Raw genomic sequence first — 18,841 nt, 5'->3', positions numbered from 1 at the left:
TCCTGACAGTAAGAGCTGTTCGGCAGTGGAATTTGCTACCAAGGAGTGTGGTGGAGTCTCCTTCTTTGGAGGTCTTTAAGCAGAGGCTTGACAGCCATATGTCAAGAATGCTTTGATGGTGTTTCCTGCTTGGCAGGGGGTTGGACTGGATGGCCCTTGTGGTCTCTTCCAACTCTATGATTCTATGATTCTATGATGTTCTTGTCCATGAATCTGTCTAATCCTTTTTAAAACTCATCAAGGTTTCTGGCCATCGCAACATCCTGTGGGTAGGAATTCCATAGTTGCACTGAATGCAAACGTATTTTCTTTTGTTTCTCCTGACTCTTCCAACATTCAGTAGCATCGTGTAGTCCCAGGCTCTAGTATTATGAGGAAGATTTTCCCCCTCTATCCATTTTCTTCACATCTTGCATAGTTGTTTACATCTCTATCATGTCCCCTATTTTTATATATAAACCTGAAAAGCTACACATTTTGTAGCGCAAACGAGTCACTCCAACCAACAGTTTTGGTTGTCCTTTACTGAGCCCAGCTCTACGATATCCTTTTTAAGGGAAGGAACCAAAACCGTACACAGTATTTCAATTGTGATTGCATCATACATTTGTATAATGATATTATTATTAAATTGGCAATTCTTCAATCCCTTTCATAATGATGGAATTTGCCTTTTTCATTAACTGCTGCACACTGGAGCAACATATTCACTGAACTATTCACTAAGATGCCAAGATCTCATTCTTGGGACTCAGCTATATAGCTGCAACTAAAATGTTTTGAGTGTGTTATAAAGGGCAATTTACAAATGTGACACTAGGTGGCGATGGTGAGCTATGTCAAATTCAATATAGTTTTCAAAACGTTTTTTTTAAAAAGCATTTTCACAGCGTTTTTTTTAATATGTGTGTAGATTCAGCCATAATCATCCACAGTACAGACTCTATTCGTGTGGATGTGAAATTAGGATTTATTTATTGCTGAAATACACACCCTTGCTTACATTGTACAGTGGTACCTTGGGTTAAGTACTTAATTGATTCTGTGGTGCCATTCACACCCTGAAAAGTACTAAACCCGAGCGGCGATAGCGCACGTGGAACGCTTCTGAGCATGCGCGCACAGCGGAACCCAGAAGTAAACACTTCCGGGTCCGCCGGATACTTAACCTGAAAGTACACAACCTGAAGCTTACTTAACCTGAGGTATGACTGTATTGCATTTGCCATTTTACTGCCATTCACCAAAGTTATGGAGATCTTTTGGAGCACCTCACAATTCATTTTTGTTTAACCCACCCTGAACAATTTGACACCACCAGCAAATTTGGCTACCTTGCTGCTCACTTATATAGCTATGAGACATGCTATGATCTTTGTATTTCCAAAGAGTTAAGGAACTCATAATGGCCTCGCCTGGTTAAATTTATTGTGGTAAAACAAGTAGGTGAATTTTGTTTGAGAAAGTGATAGAGTGGAGTCGTTGTAGAGAAAGAATGGCACTCTTTCCCGCTTCCTTATGAAGCTCTTATGTACTTTTCAGATTAATTTTACTGGATCCAGCTTCACCCACATCCCTTGGAAAAATTAAAATCTCACTTTCTCTTCACGAAGAGCTGATCTGACAGAGGGGAAAGGAGAAGTGAACAGACGGGGTGGCACCCAAAACACACACTCAAAAATCCAAATGTACCTTAAAAGGTTGGTGACACCTGAAATAGGCAAATGCCAGGCCTAGCCACCATCTATCTACCCAGCAAGCAACATTTTCTTATTGGACCACTTGTTCAAATGCCCTACTTCTTGTTAGTAATGGAAAAGGAATAAGGAATAGTATATACCCACCTGCTTTTCAAATGGTTTGCTAAAGCAAATCGTGCCTTAAAGATGAGGTAATAAGGCTACAGGAAAGTGATTTAAAAAGATAGAGCCCAGACTGCTTTAAGGCAAGAAAAATTGCTTTCCTCTTGGCCCTTCTTTACAGTGCTCATGATGAAGGCTAGAGGTAATATTTCCCACATTGATGGTATCTGTGGGTGGGCAAATGCATTTTTTTTTAAAAAAACACACTTCTCCATTGTTGTGTGTTTCAAATAAACTGCCCATTTAATGTTCCTCTTGGCAAAAAGAATTATTTGATACAAATTATGGCTTGGATCTAAAGGTGGCCTTCCTCTAATGCAGAGGTGGGGAGCCTCAGGCCCAGGAAATGGATGCAGCCAACAAGGCCTGTGTATCTGGCACTGCAGATTCTCCTCAGCTCATGCTCTCACAATGCTTTTGCATAGGTAGAATGTAGCTTACTGTTCTGCAAAGCTTTGGGATGGATGGAAGGAGTTATTCATTTTCTAATTTTAAAAGGCACGGATACAAAAGCACAACCTTTATTATAAAGACTAGTGTCGTTCAGCCCGTTTAGAAAACAGGCGCTAGAGGATATGTGAGAGGAGCAGCGGGGCCGCGGCCTTCCCTCTCTCTCTCTCTCTCTGCGCTCGGCCGCGGGGCGCGCCAGGAACGCAAGTAAACAAACTCGCTATCCCGTCGTGCCCCGCAGCTGAGCGCAGAGAGGGAGAGAAGGCTGCGGCCTCGCCGCTCCTCTCACGGGCTCCTCCGTCGAGCGCGCGAGGGGAAGGCGCGAGGGGAGGCGGAGTCCGGCGCTTGGGCCTAGCCGCCTCCCTCAGCCATGGTGCACTTCGTCATGGGCTTCGCCTACGACGACGATGGGGAAAGCCTGGCTGCCGGAGCCGCAGCAGCAGGAGCCGGAGCCCGGGGACTGGGAGGCTTCGGCGGGGGTGACCAGCTGGCCCGTCAGCAGGAGCGCCACTACCAGCTCAAACGGGAGGCGACAGGAAGGAGACGTCCCGGGGTTCGGAGAAGCGCTGCGTCTCCTTGCTGGACGCACACACGTGCACGCTCCCCCCCGCCAACGCTCAGTCCAGCCAGGAGCGGCGGTTGGCAGCCGCAGGGGAACGGTAGGTGGGGGGGGGAGAGCGTGCATGTGTGTGCGTCCAGTCTCTGCTGTCCAATCCCTGTGTCCCTGGGGCCCATGCGCAGTAACCCAGGGACACACGGGAAAACTGGACGCAGAGACACTTGGACTTTATTATATAGGATTATCTATTAACATGGGGAAAGATCCTCTAAAGTTGATCTGACCCTGTATAGAATTATCTGTGGCTATCTACTGTATTTTTCCATGTATAAGACTAGGTTTTTTCCCTAAAAAATAATGTCCAACAATTGGGGGCATCTTATACAGTACACGGATAGATCTCTCCCCATTTTCTTAAATCGCAGTCCCCCAAAATAGGGGGCTCCTTATACATGGGGGCATCTTATAGACGAAAAAATATGGTAACTATCCATATTACACTCTGCTTACGTACCTGAATAAAGAAAAGAAGACAAGAAGGAATATAAAAAATGGTAGTAGCCATACAGTACTCTGGATAATTACTTTTTTGAAATCACTCAGCTGCATACCGTAGCCAGTGGCCACACCTTGAACTTCTAAGTTTTTGAAGAAATCTACATATTCAAAATGCAGGCAGAAAGGGAGAAGCAGATTCAGGATCTCTGGGAATTCAAAAACAACTTTGATGTAGAACAAGTACATAAATACAGCAGCTGAAAAATTACTTTGGCAAAAAGGGTGACATAGATTAAAAAGTTTCTATACATCAGCCAAAATAAATTCAATACACATAGATTTCCATCAAAGCTGGAGTCAAGTATTTCTTTCTCCATTTCATATTTTCATATCTTCTTACAACTTCATATTTCATTTTTGCTACTGTCAAGTGCAAGGAAAATGGAGATTCCTATGGCATACAATAGCAGCAGTCATGTAGTTTGTACATTTGATGACCCAATTGTGAATTTGTGTCCAACTTGTGGAGATGGGAGCTTTCAATCTAAACAGTTCTTCGGCTGCTTTCCCCCTGGGATCTACTCAAAGCAGGTTGATGTGCTGAGTCTTGCTCCTAGGCTGTAGAACTGCTGGATCTTAACAGCGCTCATCCATGAGTAACCTTCAACATTAAAATATAAAGAATATACTCAAAATGGGTGCAAACCTGCAGAATAACAGACCATTTAAATTATCTTTGTTCCCAGAAATAGTTTAGCTATTGGTGAAATCATTGTGCGGTATTTTGATACTGTCTTCTGCAGCATACACTTTGCTTTGTTCAGTTACCTCTCTGGAACTTTTACTGAATGAAAAAAATATCCAACTCAATGTGAGAGATTTAAGCATGGATTGATGCTTCCATTGAAGTCAATGGGTTTTGAATGTGTTTAGGTCCGTCTGGATTATAACCCAAGTATATTTAACACATAAGGTTAAATATTTAAGAGTTAGGAGTTCACAGATCTTTGAGGAATTCAAACTCATTAATATGAGTTAACACTACCTATTTTAAAGAGACTAGGTTGCAGTTTGGGAAAATACAACATATCTGCATAAAACTTGCTATTTTCATGACACAGTTGCTGCAACTGTATTCATAATTATTTGGAAGCAATTCTCATTGAATGGAGTGGGACTTGCTTCTCAATGCATACAGATAGGCTTGCAAACTTCATCAGTGTCATCAAATGGCCACTGAATAATCTGCTAAAATTTTCTAGGAATGCACATGTCAGTTTTAATCAAATGCATTATTTTCAGAATAATAAAAAAAGAGGAAATGGCTCTTTGACATTTATTCAGAGCAAAACCACCAACTTCCTTTGACTTTGATCAAAAATGAGAAAGGGAAGGCGATGAGGGCTAAAAATCAAATGAAGTGACATAGCATTGCTCAAGCATTGCTGTTGAAGTAGCAGAAAGGCAATGAACTCTTTCTGCTAATATGACAGAACAGCTTCACTCATTTTGAGCACCAGGGCAAGTTGTAGGGAACTTAATAAGGAAGCAAAATAATCAGAAATCAGGCTTGGGGGACAAGAGAAAGCAGTATCACTACTGAGACAACATGTTTATGTTCTATGAAATAACATCCACTGTGAAGTTTGGGTCATTTAGCCTGTGCAACTGAAATCAACAGGACTCAGCAGTTCCTCTTCCTCATAGAAATAAACATAGCAATCACCTTTTGCATCCTCACCAATATTGAAAAATAGCCACAAGGGGTGCTTATCAATTAAGTCAATATACCACAATTATCAAACGCAAGGAAAAGCAAACCACCCATTCGTTCACTGTGAATATGGCTCATGCAGGAATGAATTCCAGACTTCAGTGGTGCCTTAAATGAAGTATGATGGTTTAACCAAGTTTTGATTACACTGCCAGATTCCTTTCTCAACACACATCTGAAGAACATTATGTATTGTGGAAAAGGGCTCGTGGACACTCTTATTGCTGCTGTTCAGGTCAGGATTCCTTAGGAATCATTCTCTGTGCAATAGCAAATGTTATGGTCACCACTAAGAGATGAAGCAGGGCTGGTGCCAGACTTCATAGAGCCTTTGGCATGGTGCCAACAGTGACCCCTCCCAACCCCAGCCCCCAAATTAGGGAAGGGTCCAGTCCTGTTTGGGCTGCTTGCAGCAGTTGCCATGCTTTCTCTGCCACCCCTGGAAACACTTCAGCAATGTGTGAGTGGCAGAAGTTTTGGACTGGAGCAATCCTCAGTTCCTATCCAAGTTTGCTGCCAATGATCTTAAATTACACCAAATGCAACGCCTGGGCCAAAAGATAAACAAAATTACTTTTGGTAATTTAAAATGGCAGAGATTGGCTCACTGCTGAATGGGTGCTGGATGGGTGCTGAGATTGGCTCATGGCTGAAAAGAATTTGCAGGGCTATCCAAGAGTGCAATTAAGTTGAATGCAATTAAGTTGAGCTGCTAACAAGCCCTCCCGAGCCCACAGGGTGCTTGATCTAATGTGGTCAACATCTGGCACCAGGCATGATATGAAACTTTTGCTAGATCTAGCAGGTCAGTTACAACATGGCTAAGCTTGCGACAGAAAGGACAGCTGAGAAAGCAATCAGCGTAGGCAATTTGGGTGGTTTTCAATTAAGTTTTACTCAGAGTAGACCTATTGAAATAGATGAACCAAACTTAGACATGCTCATTTATTTCAGTGGGTCTACTCTGACTAAAACCTAGTTAAAAGCCACTCTCTTTTAATCAGCAAATTGCCCACTTCTAATGCAATGGATGGGCAAAGAAAGGTGGTTTGTGGAGTCTTGGCACACATATGGGAGCCAGCAGAAATGCACTGGGCTACTCTGCTCCTTCAAAGATGACAGGGGCTGGGCAGAGGAGGAGGAATGGTGGAGACCGTCTCCTCATCCTGACCCTTCCAGGGAGGAGGAAGAGGAAGACAGTATAGATGTACAGCAGGGGTTTGAGGGAGGTCACAGCTCAGAGGCAGATGAGGGGGAAAGTTAGGAAATCATGGGAGCAGGCAGAGCCTGAGCAGCAGCTGGCTAACATATTGTCACTAGAAAGCATTCCAGACCCTCAATCTCCCAGAACCTGGCAAGCCTGAAAAGTAGAAGAGCAAAGAGCTCAAAGACAGAGGGCATGTAGTAGCACCCGTAGAAGTGACGAATGAGGAAGTGGGAGAGACGGGAAGTGGAGATTTACTCAGGACAATGCCATTATCCAAGAAGCTGGGTTCTATAGCCTCTCTCTGTAAAGTTTGAAATAAAAAAGGACTGTAAGAAACCAACCACGAGCTGCTTACAGTACTCTGACAAAAGACGATACATGTGATAGCAACATCCCTCAGCTGATGTGTGATTGGTTCAGTCTGAAGGAAGCAACTTGAAGGTATATAAGGCAGCCTTATCCAACCTGGAGCCTTACGGATGTTGCCCTACTACAACAACTTTCATCATCTCCGACAACTGGCAACAATGAGTAGGAGATGCAATACAAAAAACCTAATGAGCACCAAGTTGGAGAAAATGGATGTAGGTTCTCTCTATGGGGGCAAGAGCTTTGATTGACCACTGTTCCCATACCTGTGGAAGAAATTTTATGTGCATCAATTGTCTCCTTTCAGCATGAAGTGATCATGCGTCAGCTGAGAGACATCAGAATGCAAGCCATTGAAGGACTGTGCATTCCTGTTTTCTTCTTCACTATCTTTTCCTGTATGATGCTCCACAACACACAAAGGAGTTCAATGTGTCTGCTCCCAGTTGTTTAAAGATACCATGCACAGTTATTTAGAAATAGTAGTAATTATTCTTGTCCTTGTCTGGCACCAAGAAGGAAGCTTAATTCAAAAACCCAAGATAAAGAAAATTTTGCATTGTAGATAAACATTTTTGCTCTTGCAGTCAAATGACAGCATATTTGTGAGATTACATTTCAAAGGCACAGTTGCACTGGTTCCATGCAGCAGGGTTATCTTTGATGCTTGTCAGACTTCTCAGGAGAATAGGCCCATCATTAAAGAAAAGCATTATATTCATTATTCCTTCTTTCCCCCCACTATCACCTCTCCTCTCCTTTATTCACTTTGTTCCTTCTGCTGTACCGTGTGGGTCTTTATTTTCAAAACAAGCCACTTGCACGCTACCTTTTCAAATACCTTTGGAAAATTTAAATATATAATGCACTTAACACTCCCTTTATCTTTTGTGCCAGAAATATCTTCAAAAAGTCCAGTGCGTTTGTAAAGCAAGAACAGCTCCTCTGGAATTCTTTCTGGATGTTGTTAACTAATACCCTTGTCACAACTTTCTTTCTTTTACTTCCACCACAAATTAATCCATCACACCTCTTGTAATCTGAATTATCTTGGTTTCCTGCTTCAACTCTGAAGAGATGTGAAGAAGGGATCATGGTCATGTCTGTATTGCAATAGGCTTCTATTCCAATTTGAAGAATTTAAAACCTAATGGTGACAGCCCAAGTCCCCTTCCTCTCCTTTCTTCTGCACCCCTCTGCACCCCTCACAGTCTGCTTGGGGAGTGTCCTACAACCAGGAGTGCCAATTTGAATAAATTATAGGGGGTAGGTAAGCCCTGCCCCATATAATCAATCACATGATGTGGTGCAAACACACCAGTTGAATGGCAATGGCCATCAACTCAAATATTTTATTGGGGGACCTCAGCCCCTAGGAGTGTTGGACTGTGGCCTGGGAGACCAGGGTTTGAATCCCCACTCAGTCATGAAGCTCACTGAGTAACCTTGGGCCAGTCATCGTCTTTTGGCCTAACCTACCTCACAGGGTTGTTGTGAGGATAAAATGGGGGGGAGAACCATGTACCCCACCTTGAGCATCTTGGAAGTAAAAAGTGGTATATAAATGTAATAAACAAATAAATTTTTAAAAAGGTTATAACTCATAGAGTTGGGGCCAGGCTAAGGGATGAAGGGAAAATGTTGATCCAGTACTCATTTAAACACAAACCTAGCTGAGTTGCACTTCCCAGAATAATACAAGAACTGAAGCAAAGCCATTTTTTGAATGGTGCCCTTCTCTAAATTTTGCGATGCAGTCCTCCAGGCAAGTAATGTGTAAAAGAAATAAACAACAACATACGCTGGGGTATAATAACATATCAAATGTGTTGTAAATGTATTTAAGAACCACAGGGAGGGGAACCCGAGGAGGTCCCAATATACAATGTGAGGTGAGATAAGATTTAATGTTTTATATGTATTTGTTTTTGTATTGTTTTTTCTTTTTTCTATTTTTTGTCTATAGTGTTTTGTATACCTTTTTTGGAAAAATTAATAAAATATTATTATTAAAAAAAAATCAAATGTGTTATATGGGGGCGGGGGAATCCCTTGCATAAATTTTTATGTTAGTCAAAACTGCATACCAAAAATAGGTTTATTAGGTTTATTAGTTTATTAGATTTCTTTTTTTAAAAAAAAACCCAAACAAACCCACAAATTGCTGCAGAAATGTGGAGAACTGATATGAAAAATCATGTGGGGAAAAATGGACACTTGGGCACCCTATTAGAGACACATAGCACCTGTCAATGAAAAAAAAAAGAACTTTGACACTCCTACCTGGCACTGGGCATTATGGAAAAGTAGTTATCAGCTGTAAAGAATTGTCTCACCTCTGGAATGATGGACATGGAATGCTTTGCATTTTTGAGGACAAATCTATTTATGTGCAAATGATTTCTTGCTGCTGTCGCAGGAACTACAGCAAGCAGTGCCAAATATTTATTTGGTTACAAATTGAATTTGCAGAGGCAAACTGGACACAGGAGGACCATCAATCACAACGGGACCTAACTGTTTATGATGATGATGATTATTCCTGTTTTTCTGCTTTTATAGCTTTTTTTATTTTATTTCAAGCATTAGACACTGGATGCAAAGGCAATTACCATCCCTGCATGGATGCTGCTCTTTTTCATTTCTGTCGCTTTATTATGGCAATTGAATTCCCATCCCTATCCCATTTCACTTTTTATCCTATAGGGGGATTTGGGGGTCTTTTTTTAGTTTTCCTTTTTTTTCATTATACAGTATTATTGCTATTTTCAACTCTTTCCTGATGTCCTTTCCAGGACTTCATCTGACTTGTCTGAGTTTCTTCAATTATAACCTTAGCTGCAGTTCTGCAAATAGCAACTGTTCTATGTGAATGGGAGTCAGAGAACTTAGTTCTCTAAATTCACACAAATATGGGGAACTTTCTTATTATTGTCATTGCTGTGCCTTGTGTATAATATTTGAAATCAAAGCCAACTTGGGCTTGACATTTTGCTAGTGATGGGCAATTTCTCTCGGCTCTGTTCAGAGCTGGGTTCAGAAAACAGAGTTCTTTCCCTCCAAAAGTCAGGAAATGTTGTCTGGGGCAAAGACGGCACGACTCGAGGCAGGTTGAACTCAATGGGAAGGCGACCAAGAGCAGAGCTCGAGCGCTTTCTTTTATTGAAAGCTCAGGATGACAGTTAATCATTACAACGACAGTGTAACTTCTAGCCAATTACAGCAGTGCAGTCCCATACAAGGTGATGTTTCCTGTAATGTCACACCCGGTCACTCCCTAAGACATCCTCCATAGCCCACGTGTTATTTTGCCATGCCCTCTGTCCATGCTCCAAGCACATGTCACTCTGTAAACACCCCCTCCTAGTTCCCATTGTGTTACCCTCCTTGGCTTGACCCATCTGGTTTGTCCTGATTCATCCAGTTCCATCCAGATCCTCCTTGATCCTTCTAGCTCTGTTGTGACCTGTTGCCCTGCTGACCTGAGCCTCTGACCTGTCCTTCTTCACGTGTTTCCCATTCTGACATTAGCCGGCTTGCCGTGCTAATGCCCACACTCTCGCAGATGGGTGTGGCTTGCCAGCACCAGATCTCAGTCATTCCCACACATGCCTGCACAATTTCCTCGTGTAATCCCCACAAGGAAATAGCCTTCTTATTTTTATTTTAATAAGTCCAGTTTTGAATTTGGATCCTATTGTTCTGCCAACTATATTACTGGGAGAGTAATGAGGTCTGAATTATCTGCCCCCAACTCCCACAAGCATCCCAGCCACTGGGGACCCTGGGATATTCAATTTCCCTAAGGCAGCTAACTTGTTCTCCAGTTTATGGTATTTAGAGGTTACTAATATCGTAAGAGACGTCACCTTGCTGACAAAGGTCTGTATAGTTAAAGCTATGGTTTTCCCAGTAGTGATGTATGGAAGTGAACGCTGGACCATACAGAAGGCTGTTCGCCAAAGAATTGATGCTTTTGAATTATGGTGCTGGAGGAGACTCTTGAGAGTCCCATGGACTGCAAGAAGATCAAACCTATCCATTCTGAAGGAAGTCAGCCCTGAGTGCTCACTGGAAGGACAGATTGTGAAGCCGAGGCTCCAATACTTTGGCCACCTCATGAGAAGAGAAGACTCCCTGGAAAAGACCCTGATGTTGGGAAAGATGGAGGGCACTAGGAGAAGGGGACGACAAAGGACGAGATGGTTGGACAGTGTTCTCGAAGCCACCAACATGGGTCTACTCTTACCAAACTGCAGGCGGCAGTGGAAGACAGGAGTGCCTGGCGTGCTCTGGTCCATGGGGTCACGGAGAGTCGAACACGACTAAATGACTAAACAACAATATCCTAAGGTTTGCAGCTAACACTGTTACTGCAGGATTCTAAGTGACAGAGAACTTTGCACAGAGACTAAAAAGGGATTGTGGGGTGTGGGGTGATCCTACTTGTAATGAAGTCAAGCATTGCAAGTGGAGCAAGGTTATAATATGGATCAAGTGCAGGGAACCTGGAGCCCTCCAGATGTTAAGGAATTACTACTCCAAACAAGCCCAACAAGCCTGGTCATGGATGTTGTAGTTCAGCAACATCTGGAGGGCCAAAGGTTCCCCGCACTTGGACCAGATAATTATCAACTTTGGCAGCACCCCAATTTTCTGCAGAATACAGATTCATCTCCACCCCACCCTGAAAAAAGTGTCCTAGTGTATCCATGTAAGTTTCCACCTATTCCTTAGTAAGTACAGTAGGTTTAATTGTCAATCTTCAGAGGAAATGTCTGGTAGCTCAGCGAGTAACAAGGACAAAGAGTTGTAGCAAGAAAGCTGAAAGTCTTTGATTTAAATCTCAACTCAAATTCATCCTTTGCCCCTAAACTGCAGTTCTAGCCTGGCTTACAGGGCTGTCACTGAGATAATTGCATAAGTAGTGATGGTGTGAAGATTGTGATTACCTGATCTGAGATACAAATTTGTCTAGGTCATAAAGGCTGGACGCATTCCAGATCAAGCACCATTTCCCAAGTTCTTCTCTGGCCTGGCGTTTTAAATGAAAAGGATTTGTTTATTAAAAAAGGCTTCCTAACTCACCTTGAAAGGTTCCCTGGGACAACTTGCAACCATAAAAAGCACACGGTAATACAATAAAAACAGAGAGCAATATGGCACAACCAAGCACCCAAAAGATGATCCTGTGTAGGAATTCTGGCATTGTATTCAACTAACTTCTATTCAGAGCAGACCTATTGAAATTAATGAACCTAAGTTGGACGTGTCTATTGATTTCAATGGGTATACTCTGAGTATGACTAGCATTGTCTACAACCCATCGTGTCTAGATGAAGTAGGTGAGTTCACCAAAGTCGTTCATGTTAATATCTTACTTTGGATTAAGTTCTCCTTGGTTATCATAGAATTATAGCCTGCAAAGCAGGAATATTGTAGCCCAGTGTGGGGCTCGAATCCACGGCCCCAAGATGCTCTACTGACTGAGGGGTTGACATGAAGCTGCATGGTTTTTTTTCAATGGGCACATAAGCTACGAAACAATGCAATGTGCACAAGTAAAGTCCTTTTTTTGAGTTCCTTTGGGAGGAAGGGCAGGCTATAAATTTAATAAACGATAGAAATAAACCGGGACAATGTCTGAGCTGTGGCATTGCAGAAGCTACTGCATTTGGTGCCGTGTCAATCATGCATATGGTTATCTCATCAAACTACAATTCCCAGGCAGTAGTGTGATCAGGGGCATGCACACAGCAACATCAGTGTGGGGATGCATATTTCAAGCCAAGCCAAACAAAGGAAAAAGCTTTTCCTGAATGCTTCTTGGAAAGCTCACTTAACATTCTGAGCCAATTCACAACTGAGCTAAGGAGATCTTGCCCATCATAAACAGGAAGCACGTTAAGTATTTAAAGTATGCTATAGAAATTCTCAGTGTTATTATTTTGCATTATGCAATCGTTCTTCTGAGCCGTTGAGTAGACAACTTCTGCCATTGTTTTTCATACTTAGTCTTCTTCAGAGCTGCCCATTCTTTCCTCCCTCCTGGATTCTTATGTTTTTCACAGCCGGAACAGAGGTACAAAGCCAGCGGGTGAAGCTTCCTCCTATCACTGACTTCGTACCCTAGAAAAGGCAAATCTTTACTGCCACGTGTCAAGCTCAAGAAAGGTGACAACCTTCTCTTACTGTTTTTGCAATATGGACAAACTAGCAAATCTTGAATATAAAATATGGTTTTAGCCCTGCAGATAAATCACCAAGGGACTAATTGCGTCCAAACCTACCTTGGAGAAAGCCCCATTCAACTTACTGGGGCTTACTTCTGAGCAGCAGGCATAGGTTTGTGCTATAAATAAGGGTTGGCCATTGGATGGGGCATCTATATTTATTAGTCTCAAAATGAGAGCTGAATATGCATTGTTGTTTTTGATGGTTGGGATTTAGCTGTGCATATCCCCACCCTTCACAGACAACACTATTGGAAGAAGTATTTTTTAAACTTTTTTTTTTACTGGGACTGAACCATATTACTGAATACTATGTTGATGCCTATTCTCCAATTCCATGGTAGATTTGGCTGGAGATTTTAATGCCAGTGTTGGAAATTCGATTGTTTGATAAGTCCCTGATTTATGCTGATAGTCTCTGGTTACTGTTTTATTATGGATGTTGTGTTATTTTATTCATTAGCATTTTCTTTTTGAATTTACTGACTGTAAGCTACTTTGAGGAGCACTGACTATTCCACACAAAATACGCTGTTTGACTGGCGGTGGTGTTTTCCCCGGCTGAACGGCAGACCTATACTTAAATGGAATCTCTCTTTGTAAAGTGTAAAACGGGTGGCAAGTCCAGAGTCCTGTGCTTTCGGATTTTCATCTGCGGGTCCTGGGAATCCCAGGCACATGTAAGATTCTGGACCCAGAGTCACAGCTATTGACAGAAATATAGCTTCTTTTACAGTCGGTAGATCATGAGACTCTTAATCGCAGGGTCGTGGGTTCGAGCTCCACGTTGCGCAAAAGATTCCTTCTTTGCAAGGGGTTGGGCTAGATGACCCTTGTGGTCCCTCTGGCTCTGCAATTCTATGAGTCTGTGATTTTATAGTAATCAGTGGTAAACAACAAGCACATTTGCAGCACCGTCTTCAAAAGCAAGAATATTTTGATGAAATCAGTTCATTATTTCCATACTTTTAACATTTCTCTTTTTATCTGTGCAAGGAGACGAGAACATGAAGCTAGGGAATTAATTGCTATTTCACCTGGAATGTTATGCAATGCATTTCATTATTTGGGGTCTTTGCACAAATCTTTCTCGCTAATGTGACTACCAGAAAAGAAAAGAGGAAGATATAAGGAGTCCCTTTTTTTTTTTGCACGCTGAATCCTGAAGTTTCGGAGTGGTAAAATTTTAAATGCTTCATGCAAAATCAGGTCAGCTATAGACAAATGTCAGTAGACTGGATGCAAAATGCACTGCAGGCAGAAAAAGATGACATTTATCAGTCATCCATACATCAGTAACTAAAACAATTTTAGGGTTGTCTAGACAGGCATCTATTATTTCTTAAATTTAAAAGCTTTAGTAGAAAGACAACAGCAAATGCTCTTTTTATATTTAGGATTTTTTTCCCCTTCCAAGAGAGATGAGACAGGCAAAGGAAAAATGGCAGTTTTCAAACCGAGAACTGCAGATTTGCTGATATCTAGAAATATTTTTGACAGATGTACTCTATATATATGTACATGAACACAGGATAATTTATTGCTCTATATCAACGTCAATGGAACTGAATTATCAGAGTATGCATATTGCATTGGATGTTATTACTTTGGTAGTCTGTATTAAGGGCACAACTGAGCTCAGATTAAGCACTTTTAAGTCTTATTCATTTCCATGGGAGAGTTACACATGCCCACACTTTTTATCACATAAATGGATGAATGGGGGGAAATGTTAATTTTTATTTGCTATATTTGCATCCGGGCCTTTCCTTAAAGAACTCTAGCAGCCTACATGGATGTCTGCTGTTTTATTCCCACAACAGCTATGTGGCTGAGATGGAGCCTTGCTAAAGACTACTCAGTGGGCTTAACGTCGAACAATCTGAATTGGAATATACATAATTTCTGTCTAACATTCTGGCCAGAGTGCTATTGTGTTCACATCCTACTTTGGAGCTTTCCATAAACATCAGGTTTGCCACTGTGAGAACAGAACACTGGACTAGATGGATTTTTGGTCAGATCAAGCAGGACTCTTCTTCATTTTAATACACTCATGTAACAGTGATATAAAAGTATTGTCAGCTAGAATGGATGATGGTTCATACTCAGTACTGGGCCAACTGTGATGGCTGTGGTACTAATTGCAAAGAAAGGTACATCTGCTTTGGCAATTTTAGAACACAGAAAATATTTCCGGTAGGAATATATATATCTATATAGTGTGTGTGTGTGTGTGTGTGTGTGTGTGTGTCCTGCTGCAACCATACCTGCCAAGTTCCTTCTTGAAAAATAAGGGATCGGACCTGAAGTAGCAGACCGGAAGTAGCACTGCCGCCATTTTGGAACTGGGCGGAACATGCTCAGAAGTGACTTTTGATGCTGCTTTGCCCAGTTCCAAAATGGCCGCCACACCAGAAGTCGCGCTGCAGCCATTTTGGAACTGGGCAGAGCAGCATCAAAAGTCGCTTCTGAGCATGCTCCGCCCAGTTCCAAAATGGCCACCGCGCCAGAATAAACCGGGGGGAAAAAAACGGTTTTTTCGGCTGGGAACAGCCGGAAAAACGGGGGTTTCCTGGGGAATACGGGAGACTTGGCAGCTATGTGCTGCAATCTGAATACCAATGCTCAAAGCAGTCAGAACTTAGGGCAGTCCAAAAACAATGATTTGAATGTGTTATAAAGATATAACACCAGAGGGCGCCAGAGAGCAGAAAAAGCTTTCTATAACATTTTTACAAAGCCTCCCCCTTTTGTTATAATAATTTAATTTCTGACTTATTTATAGCGGGTTTTCTTCCTGTGTGTAGATCCACCCAGAGACCGGTGCTAAATGGTATGCAGCACAATTTTAAACAGAAGTAGCAGTATGCCTTCTGAAGTCAGAGTAGTGCACAGGCCTGATTCAGTGCTTCAAAGTGCTCTGTTCCAACCTGGGATGGTCTGGGGCCAACCTGACCCAGGTCCAGGTCCCAAGCCAATTTTGGAGCCTTGGGGGGAAGAGAAGGAGTTGTGGTTCCTTCTCCCCTGGCCACATGTCTAAAACACTGATTAAAATGCAGTCTGGAAGTAGGAAAAGGAGACACACAAAGTATGTTTGCATGTCGTCTTCTCCCTTCCCTCACTATCAGACCCTGTTTTTGACAACCCAGGATCAGTCTGGGGGTGCCTGATTCAGCTCAGTGTTGTCTCGAGCTGCCTCAATCTGGGTCAGCGCAAATCAGTTCAGGATCCAGGATTCAGCCAGATCTGAGAAATAGCCCTTGAAAGCATGACACTCTTGAGTTGCCTCTAAAACTCCAGTTCTCAGAGTTTTGTGGTGGACATGTAAAGTAGTTAAAAACTTTTGGGAGACGACATATAATGAAATGAAAAATAATAATGTTCAAAATAACTTTTGTTTAAAAAACCAGAAGCTTTCTTATTAGGAATTACAGGTACCGAGATCCCAAAGGATCAGAAAAGATTGTTTATATATGTGACAACAGCCGTGCGGATGCTACTGGCCCAGAGATGGAAGGAAGAGTCAACCTTGACCAGAGAATAATGGAAACCAAAATGATGGACTATGCCAAAATGGTGAAATTAACTGGGAAGCTCAGAAATCAAGAAGACAAGAACTTTAAAAAAGAATGGGGAAAGTTTATAACTTGTTTACGAGACCATTGCAAGCAGATCAAAACAAGGGCAGGATTTTAACCACGCTTGTAAAGTAATGGGAAGTATGGAAAATTTAGAAGGAAAAAAATTGGATAAATACTGATATGCAGTTGTAAATATTATCATTATGGCCCATGGAAGAGATGGGGGGAAGTCAGGAGATTCAGAGTAATCTCGATATTCGGATTTTGAATGGATGGTTGTTGTCTGTTTATATTTCGTAAAATCAAAATCAAATAAAAATAAAACTCCAGTTCTCACAGTAAAGAGTGCTCCTTCCCAATTCAGTATTGCATGTTTCTAAAGGTGCTTTAGAAGTGATGGACATCAAAGGTTATCTTGTCCAGCTGACTGGTGATGCAGGAAATCCACTATGGCAAAATCTGATAGCTTTCCACCCAGTCCCTGCTTAGAAACCTTTTACAGAGCAAAGTCCACCCTCTTCCAAGGAAGTCTCTCCCACTGTCAAACAGCTCCTACCACCAGGCACTCCTTGGTAATGTTTTGCTGAAATCTCCTTTCTCGTAAGTTGCTTTGGATTCCTACTGTCTGTAGCCACACACAAAAAGAGAAATTTGCTCCACCATCTAATAGACAATCCTTCGACTGGGGTGTGTGTGTGTGTGTGTGTGTGTGTTCACATGTTGCCTCTTAATCATCTCTTGTCCAGGGTAAATGCAGCTTACACTATTGTATCCTCAGTGCACTTCATTGCTTTGTGGTTGTAGCAGTTTCATTTAAATTATTTGTTAGTAATTTATTTTTTATCTCATTAATAAACTTATGTCCTGATTTTGGGTCCTCTTAAGCTTAAGACTGTTTAACAGAATGTTTAAACTCACAACAGATCTGATTTCATTTATTTATTTATTATTATTATAGTAAACTAATATGTTCAGCTTTGTCATTTTCTTTTTGGACAGACAGGTGTGCATGAGTGTGTGTGAGAGAGAGACTGCTTTACACTGCTGTGCACATATGGAATGCATGTTTTAAATACATTCCCCAAAATGTATTTCTTCAACATATTTTATAAGTCTGTCATCGAAATTGAAACCGGTGCTGTTTGCAACAAGGTAAGAATGAAAAAACAACAACAACCCAAAACCACAATTGAAAATAATATATAATAAAGCAGACCACAAATGAAAGTGGCAGATAAAAAAAAATCAGAAACAGTCCATAAAATGCCTGGATCAATAAAGAGGATTCTCCCCTGCCCCCCGCCGGTGCCGAAATGATAACAATGTTTTCATCTGTTGGGTCTCCTTGGAAAGGAATCTGCAGACTGGGAGACCGTATCTGACACAGCCCTCTCCCCAAAGGCAAAATGAGGGAATTGATTTACTGGGGATAAAATGAAGGACTCTCCCTGGCTAAGGTAGGGACAGGGTTTAAAGTGTGTTGTGTAGGAAAAGGATCTGGCTGGCAGGCTAGTTCCCAAATTTCCCTCACTACCAACAGGTAGTGAGTCAACAGGGATAGAGAGATCCATTGGTTTCAATTCTCCATTTTTCCTATCTCAAATGCAGTTTTTCACATTTCCATAGCAATTTCCAATTATGGTTATTATTTTTTAAACCCTCATGAACATACACCACCTATTTAGCACAAAAATACAAACACACTGTTGCATGCAGTTGGGACTAATACCCCTCCTCTTTTGCAAGCCATTCCCCATTATATAAAGCATTTTTTTTGTACTGTGCTTTCACTAATCTATGCATTTCCATGCCCCACAAAAGATACATTTTTTTTCTCTCCACATTGCTTGGCTGGAGAGCTGCAGCGCAAAATTCAGAGAAGCGCAAAGTGCTTCGTCTCACGTACTGGTCTGAGAATGAGGTGAATGAGGGAGCTTCTCATCAGGATGCAAACAAAATTTACATTCTCCTCCATCCTACCTGTCAGCTACCTTGACAGCACCCTCGAAGGGAGAAGAAACACCACACTCTGCAAAGGCATTCAACCTCTTTCCGTGACCCCCCCCCCCGAAGCCTATAGGCCACCAGAAGAAGTCTTGAGGCTTGCAGACTCTTGTCACCCCACTCCCTCCCCTGACTCACTTGCAGTCCATCCTGGTGGATTACAGGTCAGGCTACGCGGGAGTCTAGCTACTTATTCTTCCCATTCACTATATGCATGCTTCCTCATATGCATTCACGATATGTGGTTATGGAACTTGGAGGGGTTCCTTCCTTCAATTAAACTACCTCCAGGTACAGGGTA

Source organism: Zootoca vivipara, chromosome 8 (assembly GCF_963506605.1).
Source record: "Zootoca vivipara chromosome 8, rZooViv1.1, whole genome shotgun sequence".
NCBI classification, from domain to species: domain Eukaryota; kingdom Metazoa; phylum Chordata; class Lepidosauria; order Squamata; family Lacertidae; genus Zootoca; species Zootoca vivipara.
The sequence above is the reverse complement of the archived record's forward strand: the minus strand, read 5'-3'. Positions refer to the sequence as shown.